At 64.3% G+C, this 21,574-nt stretch overlaps 1 protein-coding gene across 11 annotated transcripts in view; it reads right to left on the bottom strand.

Moving 5' to 3' along the window:
• The window catches only part of RBFOX3 (RNA binding fox-1 homolog 3), a 327,226-nt gene that overhangs the window by 90,560 nt on the left and 215,092 nt on the right, over positions 1–21,574 (bottom strand). For 3 of the 11 annotated variants that reach the window (XM_070060198.1, XM_070060200.1, XM_070060199.1), the window contains exon 3: positions 14,381–14,420. The exons of the other annotated variants lie outside the window; for them this stretch is intronic. The gene's annotated coding sequence lies outside the window, so the exon portion shown is untranslated. The remainder of the gene's footprint in view (positions 1–14,380; positions 14,421–21,574) is intronic. 11 annotated transcript variants of the gene reach the window in all.

Below are 21,574 nucleotides of genomic sequence, written 5' to 3'. Positions count from 1 at the left end.
GAGCGCACCTCTTGGGGCAGTCGGGTCCTACGTGGGCTCGGGGGCCGGGCAGCCCCGACACGGGCACAGCCCTCTCTCAGCCAGGCTTTCCTCCCCACTAGGCCGACGTGAAGTGGCAGGGTGTCTCGGCACCCGTGCACCTTGTCCCGCCTGCGGCACTGGCCCTGCCCCAGTTCTCGCCCAGTGGCACGCAGAGGAGCCATCGGGGGATGCCAGGCCCCTGCCCCCGGCATCGGGCCCACTGCCCAGACCCTGGCAGCCCGTCCCCCCAGAGCCCCTGGTCTCTCTTCCTGGTGGGGGTCCTGGGAAGTCAGTGCATAGACAGAGGTGCCCCCAAGGAGGCAGGGGTACCCCTGGGGGCCAGCTCCCTCACCTGTGCCAGACCCTGCTGTGCTGGGGCCGGCCTCTTGGCCTCCACCATCCCCCTCACAACGACAGGAGTTGTCGGCCACGACTTTGTCAACTTTGAGCCAGGAGCAACGAACTGCCCTTGGCAAATCACATCATATGATGGGGAGGCACATGGCCAGCTGGTGGCCTTGGCCACAGGGCAGCTGGGGACAGGAGGGAGGGAAGGCGGGGGGGCCCTATGGGACTGCGGCTTCAGAGCCATCCCTGGCCAGGCCCCGTCCATGTGTATGCGCCAGACTCATTCATTCATTCACTGCACTGGGCAAGTTCCTGGAGCCCCAGTCACGCACGACACCACGCCAGCCGCGGCCCTGGGAGGTTAAGTGTGGCGACTGCGTGCCAGGCGGGGGGCTCAGGGTGCAGAGGAGGGAACACGCCCCCTGTGGGGTGCTCCGGCCTGGGGGCTGTGGCTGCAGCCTCTCACATCTCCCTGTCTGAAGGAGGAGGAGCCACGTGGGAGGGCGGACGTTGTGGGTGGGACAAGCTGGAGGGAGGGGAAGCCGGCACACTTGAATCAGCCGCAGCCGGGACCCCGGGGCCATCAGTCCCTCCTCTGAGGCTGCCATGGCCTCTTCTGCTGGCTCCCCACCGGGCCCATGGTCCCACTGCCCAGTGTGGGCACCAAGAGCACCTGCTCACGGGCAAGCCCCTCCTGGGGGGGCTCCAGGACCCTGGGAATGCCTGGTCCCAAGGACAGGCTGTGGTGCTGGGAGCCTGGAGGAGGCCTGGAGCAGGCACAGAGGAGGGCAGACCCCAGGCGAAGCACAGATGTTCACCCACATGAACCTGGGGGCTCACACACACACGGGTGTGCACACTCAGACACACACCCCACACGTGCATACACAGACACACACGCATGCACACACAGTGCACTTAGACGCACAGGCACACAATGTACAACCCTACCTGTGTATGCCCACACACGCTCATGAGTGCACACGCATGCACACATATGTGTACACAGTGCACTCACACATGCATACAATGCACACACACGCACCCCAGGCCTCTCCTCCTCTCAGCTCAGCCCACTTCATGAGAACAACGGTTCTCCCCTCCCAGCCCCCTACTCTGCAGAGGGAGGAGGGGGCCCTCTTCCTCCCAGAGCCTCCTGGGCTTCTGTGCTCAGAGCTCTGGGGGTGCTGGCTGGGGGCTCACATCTGTGTATCTGTCACTGTCCCTGGATCCAGTTCCCACTGCAGCTGAGAGGCGGAGAGGAGAGGATCTGGGTAGGGGAGGGGCAGGGGAAAGGGGAGGGGGAGGGGGAGGCGGGGCTCAGAGAGTGTGGCCTGGGTTTGGTACAGGCAGTCCCAAGATTGTACGAGGTTCAAGTTTGCACAGATTCATCCTGGTTTTTCCTGAGGCCCAGGAAGCTCCCAGAGTCCCACAGCAGGCACTTCCGGAGCCCTGGGCCCAGCCCCCCTCCCCGTGACTGAGGCCCCCCGGAGTCTGGCCCTGCAGCTGGGGCTTCCTGTCTGGGGACACCCAGCACTGACATTTCCACCCCGGATCTGCCCCAGGGCGGCGCCACGCATGGTACGTACCCAAAAATACATCATTTCAGAACCACCGCTGCGGGGCAGGCTGCCGGGAGGGGGCGGAGACCCAGCCAGGGAGCAGCGGGCACGGGGCCAGGTGGGGTCAGCCCCGCATTGGCCACTGGCCGGGGCTTGGGTGGCTGTCACTTGCAGCTATTTGAGAGGAGCCACTGCTCTCGCCGCCTCCCGCTCGCTCCGTTCCCTGGCTCTGCCTCTCTCTCCGTTTCTCTCCCTGGGTTGTGCAGCCCCCCATCAGGGGATCCTGGCCCGCACAGCCCGGCCCAGTCATTCCCGCTGCCAGGCGCTGAGCTGAGCTGATCCCGCACTGGCTCGCCAAGCTGGGCACCCGGGGGAGGACATCGGGGGGCAGACCTCCCGGCCTAGCAGATCTCGGGGACACGGGGATGGGGGCCCCGAGGAGCCTCGTCCACAGACAGAAAACACAAAGTGGGGGCGGGGGATGGGGGTCTGCCTGGGACCCCAGCTAAGCCTGGGGCAGCAGGAGGAGGAGGAGGGTCCCCTGGAGTGTGAGCCGACCGAGGATGAGGTGACCAGCGGCCGGGGACTGAGCGGGCGCTGGGGGCATGGTCTCGGGGTGCAGCAGGCGGCACACGGAGCTGGCTGCCGTGTCCAACATCTGACCCTGCTCAGCACTTCCCACTGCGGTGAGAGGGAGTCAGCACCTGCCCGGGGGGCCCTGGCTGCTGGGGCCTGGGACTCACTGCCCCGTGGACTCACGGCTTCTATGACGGAGGCACCCCTCTGGCCTCCGCCCAGCATCTCAGGCCAGGGCAGTGGGAGGACTGCAGGGCCCTCCCTGCCTGGGGACCCTGGACAAAGCAGAGAGCGAGGAGAGAATTCTCTATGGTTCTCGCGGGTCCTTCCGAGGAGGGAAACTGAGGCCAGGGGCCACCCCCAGCCCTCCTGGTCCTCATGGCCTCTACTCCTTCCGCTGGGGAATGACAGCAGGTGCAAGGCCTCTTGTCCCCCTGCAGCGGGTCTGCTGGCCGGTCCCCAGGCTGGAGAAGACAGAAGGCCAGGGCCAGCACAGGAGCCTCCTCTGAGAGCCCAGCCCTTCCTTTCCCGGTTATGACTCAGGCCCCGCCCCTTACCCGGCTGCCCCTGGGGAAATGAGGTGCTGGCAAGTTCCTGACTGACCGTCCTCGGTGAGGGACCACTCCGCCGGTCTCATCACCCCATGGGGGGCCCTGGCTGAGCCAGAGGTGGGGCTGCATGGGCAGGAGGAGGTGGGTACCCTGGTTAGGGGTTGGCTCAACACCCTGGCACCCCTCCAGGGCCCACCCACAGCGCCTGGGCTGCTCGAGGCCAGGGGAGGTGGAGGACACCGGCAGCACCGGCAGCTGTCGATCCTCAAGGCCGCCAGGTGGGGTGGGGAAGCCTGCAGGTGCAGGTGGGGCGGGGCTCAGGGGCAGGCGCGTGGCTGAGCTCCCGTGGGGTCTCAAACGCCTTATAAGAACCTCCTTTGTTGGCCAGCGCCGCGGCTCACTAGGCTGATCCTCCACCTGCGGCGCCGGCACACCGGGTTCTAGTCCCAGTCGGGGCGCTGGATTCTGTCCCGGTTGCCCCTTTTCCAGGCCAGCTCTCTGCTGTGGCCCGGGAGTGCAGTGGAGGATGGCCCAAGTACTTGGGCCCTGCACCCGCATGGGAGACCAGGAGAAGCACCTGGCTCCTGCCATCGGATCAGCGCGGTGCGCCAGCCACAGTGCACCAGCCGCGGCGGCCATTGGAGGGTGAACCAACGGCAAAGGAAGACCTTTCTCTCTGTCTCTCTCTCACTGTCCACTCTGCCTATCAAAAAAAAGAACCTCCTTTGCCCCCAACACGGGAGGCCAGGAGCCAGGGACACGCAGGCTGAGTCTGGCAGGGGAGAGGCGTGCATGGCCCTCAGGGAGAAGCAGTGATGTGCAGCACACGCCTGGGACCCAGCATCGTCTGACCCTGGGCTGCTACTCCCAGCCCTGCGACCCCCGAGAGCCACGCCCCCCACCGAGCCTTGGTGTTCTCATCTGTAAACTGGGACAGCAAGATCTCGCTGGCCCCTGGGGCTGCTTCATGGGTGGGTGAGATCACAGACAGAAAATGGCCCTGCCACAGGATTCCGGCACTGTGTGCGGGACCCGCGAGGAACAGCACAGAACGGTCAGACATCCGAGCTGCAGCAGGTGCCCTGGCTTCCCGGGGGAGGAGCCCGGTGCCTGGTGCTTTTCTCCTTTTTTTTTTTTTTTTTTTTTTTTTTTTTTTTTTTTTTTGACAGGCAGAGTGGACAGTGAGAGACAGAGAGACAGAGAGAGAGGTCTTCCTTTTTGCCGTTGGTTCACCCTCCAATGGCCGCCGTGGCCGGCACACCACACTGATCCGGCAGGAGCCAGGCATTTATCCTGGTCTCCCATGGGGTGCAGGGCCCAAGCACGTGGGCCATCCTCCACTGCCCTCCCGGGCCACAGCAGAGAGCTGGCCTGGAAGAGGGGCAACCGGGACAGAATCCGGCGCCCCGACCAGGACTAGAACCCGGTGTGCCGGTGCCGCAGGCGGAGGAGTAGCCTAGTGAGCTGCGGCGCCGGCCAACCTGGTGCTTTTCAAAGTGCTGGGACTCTGGGGACAGTGAGCTGGCACACGCCCCACCCTGGGATCCTGGGTGCCACACTCTGGATAGGCAGCCTAGCCCCACGGACACTGCCCAGGGCTGGCATCTGGCCGGGCTTCCTCCTGGGTGCATCTAAGAGCCCCACGGGGCTCACAGGGACCAAAGCACCCAGCAGAGAGGGACCAGAACCCTCTCCTCCCTGTCCCCTCCACACAGCCCCATCATGGCACAGGGACTTGCCCGTCCCTGCCCACAAACAGGTGGGCCCGGCTGAGCCAGAGGTGGGGCTGCATGGGCAGGAGGAGGGGGGTACCTGGGGTGGTGCCTGGGGCTGGGGCACAGCAGATGCCTGTGAGTGCCAGGAGGGGCTGAGGCAGGGGAATCCCTCAGTGTCCAGGGCTCGGCTGTGAACGTCACCCTGCAGGGCTGAGGCTGTGGCTGTGGCTGAGGCTGAGGCTGAGTGGGGGTGTGACTGTGGCTAAGCATGTGATTGTGGGTGAGGCTGTGGCTGTGGCTGTGGCTCAGGTCTGGCGAGTTCAGGGCACAGCTGTGAACCTCACCCTGCAGGGCTGAGGCTGTGGGTGTGGGTGTGACTGGGGCTGTGGGTGTGACTGGGGCTTGGGTGGGGCTGGGGCTGTGGGTGTGACTAGGGCTATGGGTGGGGCTGAGGCTGTGGGTGTGGGTGTGACTGGGGCTGTAGGTGGGGCTGTGGGTGTGGGCGTGGCTGAGGCTGTGGGCGTGGCTGCAGCCCAGGCTGTGGTCCTACGCCTGTTCCTCTAGGTGTCTCTACTTCTCACCTTCTCCACGTGCTCTGGGCACTGCCCACACAGCCTGCTGCTCCCTGAGTAAGCTGCCTGTGTCTTCTAGTCTGGAGCGGCCACACTGCCACCTCCTCCAGGAAGACAGCGCATAGGCAGGGTCTCCCAGGGGATGCTAAGAGACGCTGACTGCACACACGTGGGATTGCGGGAGCCCTCCCACCGCCCCTGCACACCCCCCCCCCACGCACCAGTCTCTCCATGCACGCACACACACACACACGCACCGGCCCCTCCACGCACACCTGGCTGCACACACAGTCTCACACACACACGCCTCCACGCCCACTCTGGCCCAGACACATCCCCGTCCCTGTGTGGCACACACGTGGGGTGAGCCCCAGGGCAGCGGCTGCCACGCACGTCCTGGGGGCAAGGTTAGAGGGCCCCGGCATGCAGACCCCTCCCTGCACCTGTGCAAACACACAGCCCTCCGGGCGGGGGGCCGGAGACACCAGGGGCTACGGCGGCCTGCGGTCAGGGTGCGGGGAAGGCGGGAAGGGCTGGAGGACGCTCCCCCGCCACGGGTTCTGGGCAGGGACCCCGCCTGTGGCGCCCCTGGCGCTTTCCAGCTGCCGGGAGCTGCACCCTCCTGTGTGCCAGGAAGGCAGGCAGTACCTCAATAATTCAGCAGCAGGAGCTGCCAGGCGATGGCAAGCCCGCCTCAGCGTGGAGGGGGCAGGAGGGGCGGGAGGGAGGCATGGGGGGAGGCGGGCGGAGGAAGAGGAGGAGGTGGGGGGTACATGGGCGGGGAAAAAGGAACCCTGGAGGGGGCGTGGCAGCCTGAGTGCCCTGCCCCTCCCTCCCGCTCCCTTGCTGGGCATCCCTCTCTCCCAAACAGCACCGCGGGGCGGCCACCGAGACACCAGCTCCCACCAGGACCTCGGGAGCCCCGGCACCACCCCCTGCAAGACAGAGATTCCCCCGCAGTGCTGTCCCCCCGCCCCGCCATCCAGCTGTCATCAAAGCCCCATGATCTCGCTCCCCTGTTTTGTCCGTCGGCTGCCATCTGTGACCTCCCAGTGCCGCCTCCCACAGGCCGAACCCCAAATGCCGCCCGGGTCTGTCCCCTCTGGGAAAACAGCGCTGTGCCCAAAGCCGCCCTCTCGGCTGCACCACGGCCCCCCGGTGCGCGGCCTAGGGCGGCTGTGGCCAGATGCAGCATGCCCCTTGCTGATGCGAGGATGAGTCTGGGGGAGCAGCCCACCCAGCCCGCCTGGCACTGCTGGTCTACGCCGTAACTCCTGGTGGTCTCCCCAGCTCTCCCGAACCGACCGTCACTCGAAGCGTTTGTGCTGTTTGTTCTCACCACGTCTAGCTCCACCGCATCGCTGCTGTAGCCAGGAGCCCCGGCTTCCCGGAGCCACAGCTTGATCGGCACGCCTATCACACGTTGACACGGCTCACAGGACGCGATCACACAGCACAGGCTGAGAACACAGTGCTGTGACCCCGGGAGCCGGCGACGGCCGTGCACCGACCCTGCCGCCCTGTGGAGCTGCAGGATACGCCCCCTCCACGCGGCAGGCCGGACGCCTCTGTCCCCTGTGCCCTCCCCGGCCGTCACTCCTGCGGCCGCCTCTCTGCCGTCTCCCCCTCCCGTGCCCCTCTCCTCCATGAGGCTCCCCAGGAGAATGTTCCAGAGAGAGAGCGCCCGGGCAGGGCCGTGTGGTGGGGCTGTGGTCCCTGGGCTGGAGTAAGGAGAGCCGAGGGGAGCAGGGAGCAGTGGTCGGAGGAGGGATGGGGCGGCTCCCGGGTAGTCTCACGGGGGAGAGTGCTGGAAGCTACTGGGGAGGTGAGAGGGGGCCCTGCACACACGGTTGGCAGGTGGCGGGGCCTGCACAGGCTGGTGTGCAGACGCCACTGTGGGCCACCACTCGTGGCCAGTCGGGGCTGAGAGGACAAAAGCAAAGCAACCAGCAGACCCTGGGCAGCCCAGGGCACGCAGGTGGGCGTCCAGGTGAGGGCTGGAGGGACCCACGCAGGGCAGGTGTGCTCGGGGCTCTAGACTGGGGATGCCCAGGCCAGGGTTACAGGGGTCGCACTGCAAGGGGGCGCTCTCGGCTCCATGATGAGTGATGGCCTCAGCCACCAACAGGGACAGCCCCGCCTGCTCCGAGGCCTCTGCCCGGGGCGTCCCATGGACACTGTCGGCCTCCGTGGAAAGGCTGAAGGATCGGGAGGAATCGGGGGTGGGCAGCTCCCCACTCTGCCCTTCTCCCGCTGAGTCCGTGGGGCTGCACCCGGCCTGGGCTTCTCTCGCCTGACCCTGCCTGGAACAGCCGTGTTCCCGCCATCCAGCGCGCAGCCGGGGGCGGGAGCCATGTGCCCTGCTCTCTGCACCGCGACCCGGCTCCCGCTCCCGCGGCCGATGATAAATTACCGTGCCCGCGCGGAACATGCCCGGACAAGCCTCCTCTCCGGCTGTAATTAATCCTCCAGGGAAAACACAGACTCGGGCGGGCGACTGCGCTTCCTGGCCGCACGCTCAGGCAGGCTCGCTCCCCGCTGCCCTCGCTGGCCTCTCTGGGGTGGGGCTTACTGTCCTGCTCCTTCCCCGGGCTGCACAAAACCACCCAGCGCCGGATACACGCAGCGAGCCGCGGGAGGCACGCACCGGGACCACGGGTCCTGCCGCGCACGGAGCTGCAGGGCTGATGTTCCAGTTGGCGGTTCACACCTCCCCACCTCGCGTCCAGTCCCGAGGTGCAGGAGCCTGGCCCAGCCTGGCAGAGTCAGGGAGGGCCACGCCTGAGGGTTAACCCTTTGAGGGCCGCAGGTTGGGGCATCTGTCTGCCCTCAGGCTGTTTGCTCCCACCCACAGGACAGCCTGCCTGATGCACGTGCCCCACACCTGGACGCCCACCTGGGTCGAGAAGGGAAGATGTTCCGTGTCGCACGCTGCAGCCGGGGGAGGCATGGATGGGCCGGGGCTCAGAACTCCGAGCCTGAGAAACCCACGCTCTGTGATGGGAGCACCGATTTTTAAAAAGACTTATTTATTTCTTTATTTTGAAAGGCAGAATGGTAAGAGAAAGAGAGCTCTCCCACCTGCTGGTTCACTGCCCACAGGGCCACAAGGGCCAGGGCTGGGCCAGGCGGAAGCCAGGAGCCTGGAGCTCTATCCGGGTCTCCCACGTGGGTGGCAGGGGCCCAACCGCTCGGGCCATCGTCCACTGCTTTTGCAGGTGCATTAGCAGGGAGCTGGACAGAGCGGAGCAGCCAGGACGGGGACCACTGCCCCCACAGGGAATGCTGGGGTCGCACGCGGCAGCCTAGCCCACTGTGCCTCAACACCGGCCCTGCCCGCGGAGCACCACTTTGCTCAGGGGCCTTCTCTGCATGGGAGGAAGCCACAGCGTGGCCTCGGCCACGTACAGCGTGGACGTGGCATGTCCTTTACCAGGCAGAGCCTCGGTCTCCACACCTGCGGCATCGCGCCTGCCCACTCAGCAGGCCCGCGGCGAGGACGGTGTCACCTGTGAGGGACCCGGCCCCCAGCAAGCCGCGCCTAGGTAGAGGCTCTGGAGCGGGGCTGGGCCTCGTCCGGCTCAGCTGAGCAGGTGTGGGGACCGCGATGCAGGAGCGGCCTGAGTCCCCCAGGTGCCTGCCCCGCTTGTTCTCACTGGGGTGCCCAAGTCTGCACAGACGCTGCCGACACAGTGGGGCCTGTGGGGACCCGGGCTCTCGGTTCCCTTGGCCCCAGGTTTCCGACCTCCCCCACCAGGGGGCTCCTGAGGGACCTGGAGGTGCTGCTGACCTCCCTCTCCCATCTCCCTCTCCTCTCCCTCTCCCTCTCCTCTCTCTACTCTCCCCTCTCCCTCTCCCTTCTCCCTCTCCTCTCCCTCTGACCTCTGCCTTCTCCCTCTCCCCTCTCCCTCTGCCCTCTCCCTCTCCTCTCTCTACTCTCCCCTCTCCCCTCTCCCTCTGCCCTCTCTCCTCTCCCTCTGCCCTCTGCCCTCTCCCTCTCTTCTCCCTTCCCGGAAAGCGATGCTGAGATGCTCTTTGAACCTGAAGATAGAAACCACCACCATCGGGACACACAGGGAGGAAGACCATGGCACACACCGAGGTGGCGTCGGGAGCCGCGGGGCGATCTCCACCCACTGCACCTGGGGGGTCCCGGGGACAGAGGACTGCCTGCAGAGGTCACGGATGAACAGTGTCCAGTTCTGAGGACCACTGCACCCTCACAGACCCACGGAGCTCCACGACCTCGAGCCCAGTCACTGACGATGATGTCTGGGTCATTCACGGTGCCACGGTGAAAACTGGTGATAAAGAGAAATGCTCCGGAGAGGGGCAAGTGAGTCACCATGGCCAAGGACTGGAGGTGAGGATGGCAGAGGCCCTGCAGCATCGTCCTCCTCGCACAGGGCCAAGGACCCGGCAGCCTGGGCTTTTTTTAAATTTATGATTTATTTATTTATTTGAAAGGCAGAGGCACAGAGAGAGAGAGAGAGAGAGAGAGAGAGAGAGACAGAGAGAGAGATAGATAGAGAGGTCTTCATCTGCTGGTTCACTCCCCAGATGGGCACAACTGCTGGAGCTGTGCTGATCTGAACCCAGGAGCCAGCAGCTTCTTCCAGGTCTCCCATGTGGGTGCAGGAGCCCAAGGACGGGCCATCTTCCACTGCTTTCCCAGGACATAGCAGGGAGCTGGATAGGAAGTAGAACAGCCAGGACTTGAATCCCATATAGGATGCTGGCACTGCAGGTGGTGGCTCTACCTGCTATGTCACAATGCCAGCCCTTGGCCTTGGGTTTTATACCCAGCACAACTGTCTCGCACAGGGCCAAGGACCCCAGCAGCCTCGGTTCCATACCCAGCACAACAGCCTTCTGGAAACAAAGTTGGCATAAAGACTCCTTCAGACACACAGAAGCCGAGGCATTGGTCTCAGGTGGGTTTGTGCTGTGAGAAACAGCAGAGGAATGGAGAACTCACTCCACGCAAAGGAGAGAGGACCACGGTGGCGCCACCCAGGGAAGCGAAGACGTTCCCGCTTTCCTAAGTCTCTTCAAAATAGAAGCGTGGTTAAAGGTCCTCATTCTTTAATTGAAAGGCAGAATGAGACCAGGGCAGGGAGGGGCAAAGATGTCTTTCCATCCCTTGGTTCACTCCCCAAATGCCAGAATAGGTGGGGTTGGCCTAGGCTGAAGCCAGGAGCCAGAAACTCCACCTGGGCCTCCCACCCCACCGGTGGCTGGATTCTGCTGTTTGAGCCATTGCTGCTGCCCCCCAGGGTGTGCACTGGCCGGAAGCTGGGTCAGAGCAGCACTCAGCGCTCCTGTATGGGATGTCGTCATTTAACCCCCATACAGATGCCCGCCCCATAGCTGACTACCTAAACAGACATGCTAGCGTTATATTCCAGGGTTTAGGCACGTGTCTAAGCGAGCTGCCCAACAGGGAGAAGTGGCAGCCGCTGCCATACAACCCGCGCCATGGGGAAGTGGGTTAATGTCGCCGGGAGGCGGATGCAACCAGCTAAGACACACAGTAAAGGCTAAGATACCGGAACAGAGAGCCATGGCTAATACGTCAAAGACACAACTAAAATGCAATAATTTACAAAATGCTCGATCCAGAGGATGGAATAAAAGAGGACACAGAAATGAAGAACAAGTAGGGAAAACAGAAAAAAAAATAAGCTGATTTAAATTTAACCCAGTTTGGGCGTCACCCGGCTTTGGCTCCCGGGCATGTCAGCAGTGAGCTGGCTGGGAAACACGGCAGCTGGGACTTGGGGCAGCTCCCACGTGGCTGGGGGCTAGATCACAGGTTGAAAAATCAGGGGCCGGCACTGTGGTGCAGTGGGTTAAGCCACCAGCTGCAATGCCGTCATCCCATGTGGGCTCCCGTTCATGTCCTGGCTGTTCCACTTCTGACACAGCTCCCTGCTGTGGCCTGGGAGGGCAGTGGAGGATGGCCCAAGTGCTTGGGCCCTGCACCCTCATGGGAGACCTGGAGGAAGCTCCTGGCTCCTGGCTGCGGCCTGGCCCAGCCCTGGTTGTGGAGGCCAACTAGGAAGTGAACCAGCAGGTGGAAGATCTCTCTTTCTCTGTAATTCTGACTTTCAAATAAAATAAATCTTAGAAACAAAAATGACTTCAGCTAAAGGTGCAATCATCAGACAGCCTGGTCACAGCCTCAAGAGTGAGTGCAGGTCAAGTGCAGAGATGGACTTGGCCATGAGGTCATTGGGTTTTTGACAAGACTGCAAGGGGTGTCCAGGGAGAACTCAGCTTCGCAGTGAGTGACGGTGAAGGGGCCGGCGCTGGGCACAGTGGGTGCACCCACCCACGTGGGAGCCGCTCTGGGTCCCAGCTGCCACACTGCCCAGCCAGCTCCCTGCTAACATGCCTGGGAAGGCAAAGCAAGGGACGGCCCAAGTGCTTGGACCCCGGCCACCTGTGGCGAGACCTGGATGGAGTTCCAGGATCCTGGCTTCGGTTTGACCCAGATCTGGCTGTGGCAGCCATTTAGGGAGTGAACCGGCGGATGGAAGAATCTCTCTGTCTCTCCCTCTCTCTCTCTTCCTCTGCCCCTCAAATAAATAAATAGAAAAACGTATCTGAGAGCGTATCTCCAATAAAAGGCTTGCATCTGTAATATATAAAGAACACTCAACAGTAAGACGACAAAAACCACCCCAAAGAGACGCAGGAGAACAGATGATGCTTCCCCAAGGAAGCAGAGATGTGGGATAAGCACAGAGTGGGGCAGTCAGCAGGGAGGCAGACTGAAACCCCAGGGAGACAGCCCCGCACGCCAGGGCTGCGGTGAGGGCCGGCCACGCCCCGTGCTGGCGAGGACCGGGCGGAGCCGTGGCTCTCACACTCAAACCCCCAGGCTCTTCCTGAAGGGTCGAGTGTGCGCGGAGCAGAGGCCGCCTTTCACGGAGAGACAGGAAGCCTGCGTCCACACCCAGGTACTCACGGCCGCTTCGTGGTCATGGCTCCAAACCGGGAGCCACCAGAGTCCCCGGGGAGTGAGTGGGCAGACACGCCAGAGCCCGCCCTAGCACGGAACCACGAAGCACCCACACGGCGCAGGTCAGGCTCAGGGTGACAGCCATGTGAAGGAAGCCAGACCGAGACGAACACTTGTGGTCTGATACTGCTCATGGAAAATTCTAGAAAACCCCAACTTGTACGGTGACGAGGAGAGCGGGTGAGGTCTGATCCTAACTTCCACAGTGCCAGAAGCAGGTCCCGGGGCTGATGTGGTTTGAGGTGACCCCCAGGTGTCCCTGTGCTGGAAGCTAGGTCCCCAGTGTGGCTGGGACAGGAGGTGGTGTACCCTCAGGAGGAGGGGCCTAGTGCGAGATGGCGAGGTCCCTGGGGTGGGGGTGGGGTGATGAGGACCCCATGAGTCCCTGCAAGAGACGAGGTCATTACAGGAGACCGGGGCAGCCCCTTGCTGCTCTCTGCCCCCAGCCCTGTCCTGGGATCCCGCTCTGGGTCGCTCTCCTGCTGAGACGCCCCCCACCGAGGGCCGCACTGGAGCCCCACCCCAACGCTCAGCCTCCCCACCTCCCTCCAGGCCTTTCCTCGGAGCGACAGAGCGTGGAGGAGGACGAGGGGGCTGGGGTGGTGATGCCAGGACGAGACCGCGGAGGGGCAGGGGGGTGGGGGTCCTCGTTATCCCAGCTGTGGGGAGAAACGCGCATCAAAGCTGACCAGGCCACAACTCCACGGCAGCTGCTGTAGTCGGGGAACCGGGGTCTTCAGCCTACAGGCCCACCTGCAGCCGCCTTGGCATGAAACAGACCTGGTCCACGGGAGGGTCCCCCAGGAAGGGCGTGTGCGAGGCTGCCCGTCTGGTGGCCGAGAGCACCCGGCGGGGAGTGGGACACCAGCACCAGCTGCCCCCTTGTCTCCTCCCACAGACACCCACACCTGACGCTGACGGACACAGCGTGGCCGCGGGCTGGGGTCCCTGCCTCCCACACACAGGGGTCAGCGGTGACCAAGGAGGGTCCTGGGCTCTACACCTCAGTCCCCAGCTGATGGAAAAGGAGGGCAGCCCGAGCTGACCCCTCCATGGACAGCCCCCTGCCCAGGTCAAGCTCCAAGCCAACTGTTCAAAGCCCATTTCCAGCCAAGGACGGCTTGGGCTGACTCGGTTCCAAAGAGGTTATCCCTGGGGGACCTGGGCTGCCTCGCACTCATCACCCGCGACATTCAGGCGCTCATGCCTCCGCCACTTGTGCTGAGACGTGGCGGCACCAGGACCAAGTGATTCCGCCAGGGGGCTCCACCCTCCTCATGGGGGCTGGGGATGCCGGGAGAGGGCAGGGCTGGCCCCTCCTGCTCGCGCCCACCCCCTTCCGCCATGACATGGCAAGGAGGCCCTTGCAGACGCCAGCACCACGGTGTTGGGCTTTCCAGCCCTCGCTGTTACCCGGCCTCCCCTGTTCCGCCGGAGCAGCACCGCTTGGACACAGACACGGCTCAGACCTCAGAGCAGAACCGGCCAGGAGCCTGCCGGAGCCGGGGTTGGTAGACAAAGGCTCAGAGCAACATGACCTCCGCACCCCCCCCCCCACCCCGTAAACTCTGCAGGGGACTCTGAAAAGGAGAGTGGCAGGTGCACAGTGGCTGGTGAGGTCGCCACGGGGAACGGAGCTGACTGAGCCCAGGCCACGGAGGGAGCCAGACCAGACTGGGGGGCGCGGTGCTGAGCCTGGGGGGCCGGCGGAAGGGACCAGGAAGGAATGCATGCTGCCTCCCGGGCCACCTGAGTGGCCTCAGAGCAAACTCCTTGTCCCCTTGCCCCTTGCCCGGCGTGTTCTGGGCCCGCCCCTGGGGGCCACGGAGGGGGCGCCCCGGGGTGCTGGAGGACACCAGCGCTCCCCGGCACAGGCCCCCAGCTTTCCTCCCGCCAGCACATGGGCAACCCCCAAAAGTGCGGCCTGCACGCCCCACAGCTCGCGAGATGCTGGCCTTGCGCATATCTGTCACAAAGCATTCAGGAGAAAAAGAGAAAGTCTTTCTACCTTGTATCCAGCCAATTTTCCCCGGGGCGCTCCGGGCTCTCTGAGAAAAAGAGAAAGAAGAGAGAGTCACAATCAAGTTGCAGGTGCGGGCCCCGCCCAGCTGAGACCCTGCCTCCTGACACCGCGGGAGGAGCTCCCAGCTCGCTCCCTCCACGACCCTGCTGCTTCTGGTTGTCCCTTTCCTTTGCCCCAAACTCCCCTGCCTCTCCTCCCCCTCCCCTACTTGGTCTGGAGGCTGTCCAAGGATGGAGACTTTGGTGGCTGAAGGGGGGGCTGTCTCCCCTGGAGGGGGGCGTGTCACTCTGTGGGCTGCCCTGCCTGCAAAATGATTTTCATCTCATCTTGAAGGAAGGCGAGAGGATTCTAAATCCCCCCAAGCGCCTGGACAGCCTGGCGGGGACCAGCTGCTGGCCGGCACCAGAGAGATCCGGGTTCTTGCCTAACACCACAGAGAGACCTGCGGGGCCCGGGACCCCACCTGTGTGCCGGTCCTTCCCTCGCCAGGTCACAGGCAGCTCAGAGACCAGGGAGGCACATGTTTCTTTAAACTGGGGTTTCTTCATTTATTTCAGTCGTGTTTCATGGCTTTCTGTCCCTACAGCTCACACCTTTTTTTATAATCACGGTAAGTACACGTCACCACATCCGCCACTGTGGGACACAGCATGGTGCAGCCAGCACCACTGTGCGGAGGTAGAGCTATCTCATCACCCCAAACCCCAAGCAGCCGCCCCTCCCCGTCCATCCACATGCATCCATTTTTTTGACAGGCAGAGTGGACAGTGAGAGAGAGGGACAGAGAGAAAGGTCTTCCTTTGCCGTTGGTTCACCCTCCAATGGCCGCTGTGGCCGGTGCGCTGTGGCCAGTGCACCGCGCTGATCCGATGGCAGGAGCCAGGTGCTTCTCCTGGTCCCCCATGGGGTGCAGGGCCCAAGCACTTGGGCCATCCTCCACTGCACTCCCTGGCCACAGCAGAGAGCTGGCCTGGAAGAGGGGCAACCGGGACAGAATCCGGCGCCCCGACCGGGACTAGAACCCGTGTGCTGGCGCCGCAGGCGGAGGATCAGCCTAGTGAGCCGCGGCGCCGGCCTAGCAAAGAACAAGAGCAAGCGGGAACTTTCTGGAACTGAACGGCAGCTTGGTGGGCCGCTTTCCTGAGATCCAGAAAAGTCTCCGTCGGTGTCTGCGTCAGTCACCAGAGCAGCAGGCAGCCACGGCCGCGTCTCTTACACGACGCCCGGAGCAGCCGCCGCCCCCACTGCCCTCACGACGCCCGGAGCAGCCGCCGCCCCCACAGCCCTCACGACGCCCGGAGCAGCCGCCGCCCCCACAGCCCTCACGACGCCCGGAGCAGCCGCCGCCCCCACTGCCCTCACGACGCCCGGAGCAGCCGCCGCCCCCACAGCCGCACCAGCAGGTGCACGGAAGAGCCCTCCCCCCCAGGAAGCGGGCGTTAGGGGGGCAGGACGCTGGCCCGCACAGAGCCTGGCCGGCTGCTGTTAGGGTCTGTGCAGACGTAACGCCTGGGCTGGCTCTGTGGTGCAGTGGTCTAAGCCTCTGCCTGCAGAGCTGGCATCCCATATGGGCGCCGGTTCGTGTCCTGGCTGCTCCTCTTCCGATCCAGCTCTCTGCTTTTGGCTTGGGCAGCTCTGGCTGTTGCAGCCATTTGGGGAGGGAACCAGTGGATGGAAGACCTCTCTCTCTCTCTGTCTCTCTCTCTGTCTCTCTCTCTGTCTCTCTCTCTGTCTCTCTCTCTCTGTAGCTCTACCTCTCAAGTAATAAATAAAATCTTCAAAAACAAAGACCCACAATGGTGAGACTCAAGTATTTCATAGGCTACCCTGCCCCCAGCCACAGTGGGGGGGGCTGTGGGCCAAGGAGCAGCAGAAGGCCTGGGTACGGGCCGGCCACTGTCAAGGTGGTCCCTGCGGCCCACCTCCCTCCCCAGCACCCGGAGGAGCCCTCTCTGCCCACCGCCACCAAAGTGGCTCTGCGGAGCGGCAGATCCAGTGATGGCGACGGCCACAGGCTGGGCGAGAGGCTTGCCACCACCCACGCCTTCCGGGGTCCTGGGGGATTCTCCTGTGCTGGTTCCCCGTGGTTTCTTTTCCTGAAGTGAGGACTGCTCTCCTAGCTCAGGACAGTGCGGTTCCAGCCAGTGGAGTCCCAGGGTGCAAGCCCATGCCGCGGGGGAGGGGCTCTAGGGCCTGGAGGGGGCTGGGACTAATCTGAGGATCTGGGGGCTGGGGCTTCCTGTCGCTGTCCCTGCCCCTCCCCGACCCCACACCAAGTCTCTTTCCTGTAGCTGTCGCACCGGAGGGTCCCGCCAAGCATCATGGACTCTCTCTGCCCTGGAATTCCCAACCTCTGGGCAGCACCAGCGCAGATCAGGCTGGCAAAGCAGCGCACTGCAGCCCTGCCCCAGCCCCGCCCCCACCCGCCCCTGCCCCGCCCCCAGTGTCCTCACAGGCTCTCCCCACAGGTGCTACTTGGTCCGAGAGAAGCACAGAGGAGTACTGGGTACCTGCGCTCTGTTAACCAGCCCCGTCCCCACAGTGGGTTTGCGGACTGGGACCCACTGCAGTCTCTGGGGAAAACCAGAACTGGAGGGACAGTCAGGGTGGCCCAGGAGCCCAGAGCTGTGGCTGAGTGCCCAGGAGCCCAGCGCCATGGCCGAGCACCCGGGTCTGGCTGGTTTCTTTGCTCCCAGCCTGCTGGGTCCTCCTCCGTCTTGGCGCACACCCTGCAGGGTGGCTAAGGAAGCTCTTTGTGCCCCCAGGAGGCACCTGCTACACGGAGAGGCAGAGAGTCCCTCCCATCTCCTTATAGACCACCCTGCTGCAGGGAGAGGAAGGGGTCCCTCCCACAGCCAGAGCAGCCCCCTTCCTGCAAGGCCACGCCCACTTCACCCAGAAACCACTCCCACGTCGGCGGATTCCACTCCTGCTACACAGAAAGGATGTGGGTCCCCAGCAGAGCAGCCCACCTCCAGGAGGCCACACCCACCTTCCAGGTCACACCCACCTCTAGGAGACCACACCCACCTCCAGGAGGCCACACCCACCTCTCAGATCACACCCACCTCTAGGAGACCACACCCACCTCCAGGAGGCCACACCCACCTCTCAGATCACACCCACCTCTAGGAGACCACACCCACCTCCAGGAGGCCACACCCACCTCTCAGATCACACCCACCTCTAGGAGACCACACCCACCTCCAGGAGGCCACACCCACCTCCCAGATCACACCCACCTCTAGGAGACCACACCCACCTCCCAGATCACACCCACCTCTAGGAGACCACACCCACCTCCAGGAGGCCACACCCACCTCTCAGATCACACCCACCTCTAGGAGACCACACCCACCTCCAGGAGGCCACACCCACCTCCCAGGAGACCACACCTAACTCCAGGAGACCACACCCACCTCCCAGGAGGCCACACCTACCTCCAGGAGACCACACCTACCTCCCAGATCACACCCACCTCCCAGGAGACCACACCCACCTCCCAGGAGGCCACACCCACCTCCCAGATCACACTCACCTCTAGGAGACCACACCCACCTCCCAGGAGCTAGGGCAGAATGGCCAATTTGGGTGGGACTTCTGTGCATTTCTGAGATGAACCTTGTCACCTTCCCCTTCTCGGACCTGGCAATTCCCCAACCACCTCTCGCCTCACTCACCCCTGCCTCACCTGCCCAAAGACAGGGAGGGAGGGAGAGAGGCCCTCCTGGGGCGTGGCGTGTGGAGCAGCTTCTCAGCCACCCAGCAGGGTAGTCAGCTGCGGTCATTGGTGCCTCCGGGAGTCCGGCTCAGCACCACTCAGCCGGCCGGTGGTGCTGACTCCCCCAGGGCACCACAGGGCGGCTGGACACACAGCTGCAGGCTCTGGGGTGCCCAGGGGAGGCGCTCCTGTGCGGGGCACAGCCCACGGCTTCCCGAGTCCGCAGGGCCCAGAGTGGGGCAGCCACAGGTGGGTGCTTACGGAATGGGTGAGCGAACGAATCACAGAGACAGAGCTGGGCTCACGGGACGGGGCTGGGTCCTCTTAGCGTCGGGTCTGCTCCTGGGGCCTCCTGCCACGGACAGACAGGCAGACACTGCCACACTGCCCCCACCCCCACCAGTCTCCCCTTCGTCCCCTGAGCCCTCGGCTGGCCTGCCCCTCCCCTGATGAGTCTGGAGTGGGGTCTTTCCCCACCACTCTCCTCCCCAGGCCCTCCGCGGCTGCCTCTGTTTAACTCCCCGGGAAGGGCGGAGCAGAGGCTCCCAGCCCCCGAAGCCCCTGACCTGGTTCCGTCTACACAGCAGTCGCTCTTCAGCGGCGAGCCTGAGACCATGGCACTGAGCAGAGCTGGCTTCCAGTGCGGATCACGCAACACCAAGTGTGAGAAACCCCAGGCCACGCCCACTCCTGGCGGCTCCCTGCTGTCACCTGGGACGTCCTGCACCTGCCACGTAGGTGCTGGGCTCCCCGTGTGCGGGGAGGGTGCCGAGGAGGGGGATGCCGGCGACACTGACCCGTTGCTGGGGGAGGAAGCCTGCGTGCCTGCCACGGGCAGGAGGGGTCCCCCCCAGAAGGCGCCGTCAGCTCCTGCTGTCACTGCACACCCTGGCTGGCAGCCGGAGCAAGGGACACGGCTGAGACCTCCTCCCAGGGCGCCTGCGGATGGGGTCCCGCAGGGGAGGGAGGCTGGGCACAGTGGCATCCGTGCCTGCCCCGAGTCCACCTGTGGGCCTTGCGGGCACCCAGGACTCTGTGAGCCCCCGCCTGTCCGTGTACCCGAGGATCCACAGAGCTGCCCGTGACGGGGGTGCGCACAGTTGCTCCTGCCGAGGACACGCCACACCACATGCGTGGGCAGATCCCACGGCCGATCCCCTCCCACCCAGTGCTTGGAGAACGGAAGCAACTTGCCCCAGACCCCACGGCCGGAGGAGGAGGAGCTGGGGCTGAGGGCAGCCCTGGGGGCCCCCGGCTCCCCCGAAGCTGCTGGCCACGCTGGGGGCTGAGCCCCGGATGAAGCTGGGAGCATGGCAGGCAGACGGCAGAGCTGCTCGGCCGCGGAGCACACGCGGGCTTGCTCCAGCCCACGTGCAGCCCACGCGCAGCCCTGCCACCTGCCCACACCTGCTCCGCCCCTCGGAGCCCAGCTCTGACCAGCGCACTGATTCACGCACTGCATCGGACTTTGACGGCGGGTGTCGGGGTGGGAGTGGGGGCACCTCGTCTGCCCTGCTGGGCCTGCACACAGCCGTGGGCCGCAGTGACCGCTCGCAGGCCCCAGGGTGGCCGCATGGCCTCAGCTCCCAAGTGGTGCCAGCCACAGGACCGTGGATCCCCTCCTGCCCGCGGGTCAGCCAGGGGTGAAGCTGAAGTCCAGAGAAGCCATTTTCCAAGGTGGACACAGGCCGCAGGGGCCGGGCCGAGACAGGACGCTCCGTGCTGCTCTGCAGGTGGGGCTGAGAAGCCAGGGGCCCCACCATGGACGTGCAAACGGCCCGGGGAAGGGCAGCCTGTGAGCCCTCCCTGGAGGGCTTCCCAGTGCGCTGGGGCAGGACAGCAAACCTACAGCCCCCCCAACCCCCCCCACCTCTGCGTGTGGGATGGGATCTGGTTTGGAAATGGGTCTTTGCCAATGGGATGGTTCAGACGAGCCCATGCAGGATCAGGGTGGCCCTAACTCCAATGGCTGATGTCCTCCAAAGAGGCGGCGAGGACGCAGGGACCGCACAGGGCGGGGGCCCTGGGGGCCAGGATTGACGGCCACCAGGAGCAGTGGGAGGGGCTGAGGGAGGCCCCTCCTTGGGAGCCTTCAGACCCAGCCTGGCCTCGGTTTCGACTCCTGGCTCAGGAAACCCCTTGTGCTGGATCAGAGCCTCAGGCTGTGGTCGCTGGTGGTGGCAGCCCTGGGGGACGTCGTCCAGCAGCGTCTCCAGAGCCTCCGGTCACCCTCAGCAGTCCCGAGGGCCCACAGCAGTGGCCTCGGCCCGCCTCGCCGGCTCCTGCTCCTGCTGGTCTGCAGGGCCGGCTCCCTCGCCTGCCCATCTCGTCCCAGTGCCTCCCCTCCTCCGACTGCGGGCCGGGCGGCTGGGGGGGTGCGGGGGTGGGTGTCCAGGAGCCAGGAGCCGCCTGCCGGCCTGGCCCCAAGCCGGGGGACGGAGAGAAGTGACTTTCCGAGCAAGGAACCCCGAGACACTCATTCCCTCCAGGGGGGCTTTGATGCCACATTTTGGCTTTGCTTTGGGGTTGTTTTTATTGGTCTGGAATTTTTCTGTCGTGATAAAGTACACACCAGGGGGCTCGGCGGCACGAAGCCCCCACACAGATGTGCAGCGTTACCACCTCCACCTCCAGAGCGTTCTCTTCTTCCCCAGCTCCCCTCCCCCTCCCCCGCGCTGGGAGTGGGCCGACCTGGGCCAGGGCTTCCTTCCCGCGTGGGGTGGAACCACAGTCCCTGTTCTGTGTTCATCCGTGGGAAAACATTTGGATTTTTGTTTTAAAGATTAATCCATATGTTTGAAGGGCACAGTTAGACAGACAGAGAGGTCTTCCATCCACTGGTTCACTTCCCAGTTGGCCGCAGTGACTGTGGCTGGGCCAGCCCGAAGCCAGAAGCTCCATCCAGGTCTCCCACGTGGGTGCAGGGGCCCAAGCCCCTGGGACGTCTTCTGCTGCTTTCCCAGGCCATTTGCAGGGAGCTGGATCAGAATTGGAGCAGCCAGGACTCGAACCAGCGCCCATCTGGGATGCTGGTGTCTCAGGCGGTGACCTTACTGTCTATGCCACAGCGCCCACCCCATAACATTTGGATCTTAAGCCACTTTCTAAGGCAATGACAATCCTATAATCAGCCACGTTCCCCGATTTGCATCGGGCTACCGGCCAGCTCAGAAGGCAGCGTGGGGCCCGGCCTTGCTGGTTGTATTTAAAGCCCGCAGCCCTGTTTCCAATCCTGCCTTTACGTTGTCCGGGCATGAGCCCTGCCCGCTGAGACGCTGGCGTCTTCCTGTACGTGGTGGTGGCAGTGGAGGCCAACCCTGCTTGCAACAGGATGGCGATGCCCGCCTCAAGCAGGCCACAGCTGCCCTCCAGGTGCTCCTGGTCGGCCCCCCTCAGCTGCCCCCACCAGCCAGCGGGGACCCCAGTCAGCCGGGCTGTGGCCAGGGGCATCCCTGGGC

The sequence above is a fragment of the Oryctolagus cuniculus genome, chromosome 17 (assembly GCF_964237555.1).
Source record: "Oryctolagus cuniculus chromosome 17, mOryCun1.1, whole genome shotgun sequence".
Taxonomy (NCBI): Eukaryota; Metazoa; Chordata; class Mammalia; order Lagomorpha; family Leporidae; genus Oryctolagus; species Oryctolagus cuniculus.
The sequence above is the reverse complement of the archived record's forward strand: the minus strand, read 5'-3'. Positions and strand labels throughout refer to the sequence as shown.